Source organism: Aphanomyces invadans, assembly GCF_000520115.1.
Source record: "Aphanomyces invadans strain NJM9701 unplaced genomic scaffold supercont1.21, whole genome shotgun sequence".
Lineage (NCBI taxonomy): Eukaryota > Oomycota > Saprolegniomycetes > Saprolegniales > Verrucalvaceae > Aphanomyces > Aphanomyces invadans.
Window position 1 is genome coordinate 1,120,778 of NW_008580166.1, and position 1,161 is coordinate 1,121,938.

Here is a 1,161-nt window from a genome sequence, read left to right on the forward strand (position 1 = left end):
GCTGTGTGCGGTGATGCCTACAGATGGAACCGTAAGAACTACGACGTTCTATTTCAGACCTGTGTGGCAATCACAAATGTTCACATACGATTCAACCCTCTCCGAGCTGAAGATGGAGACGCAAACACGCAGTACATAATTCGGCTCAATGCCATCGGGATGAAGAAGATCAAAGACAAGAGAATGGCTCAAATCAGGTACCGGCAAAAGCGCAAGACCAGGTTGTCAATGTTTCTTGCCTCTGAATCTGCCATCAGTGGAAATGCATGCGGAAGTGAAACTAAAAATGTATCTTACAGCGAGAGTGATGGTGGCCCATCCCAACTCTTCTAATTAGGATATGGTACTTAAAGTGTGTAATTCATGGTAGGTTTTATCAAATGGTGTTGGGTTTTTGCTCTTCTTAAGTGTAAATTGTTTGGTCATCACTTTTTTAATTTTCAAGACTCCTTTTGTTAAGGGTTCCTTATATAGTATTGAACTAGGGTTGTTTAGGTCTATCGTGAATGTAGACGTTTGGAATTACTTGAATCCCTATTGGAGTATAGGTACTGTCTGCCTCTAATTGTGCATCACTTCGTAAGGTGGTGCACACTTCTGCGTTTGGTGCTCATAATGGTAAAGATTGTATGTTTTCGTGGAACAATTCACCCATCACATATCAACGCCACCTCTGCCAAAACATCGAGTCTTTAAACCCGAGGTCTAATGTGAAGTTATAAAATTTCACCACTCATGTTTTTCGCATGTTCTTGTGGGTGGCAGAGGCGTATTGTAGAGTTGTGTCAAGATCTTCGCGAGTGAAAAACGCCAGCTCCTTTACGACTTCGGTGGTGAAAATGTCAGCACTTCCACTGGCGCGTGTTTCCTCGTTTTCAGCCACGATTCCACACCAAGGCCAAGACTTCATAGCGGTCAACAGGCCATCCTGCTCCCTGCACAGCATCTGCAGTCGTATCCAAATGAAGAGGTCACTGGAGTTCGAACGGCAAAATTGTATTGGAACCGCGCGTTTAAATCGAGACGGCAACATCTTCCCCGTTTTCGACGGGGATGATTGCCGCACGATGTCGGCCAACGATGACACGAAGGTTCCATGTGAAGAGATGACAAAACAATACCTCTTCACTTTCAAGCTGAAATATTTTTCCATTCAAATTG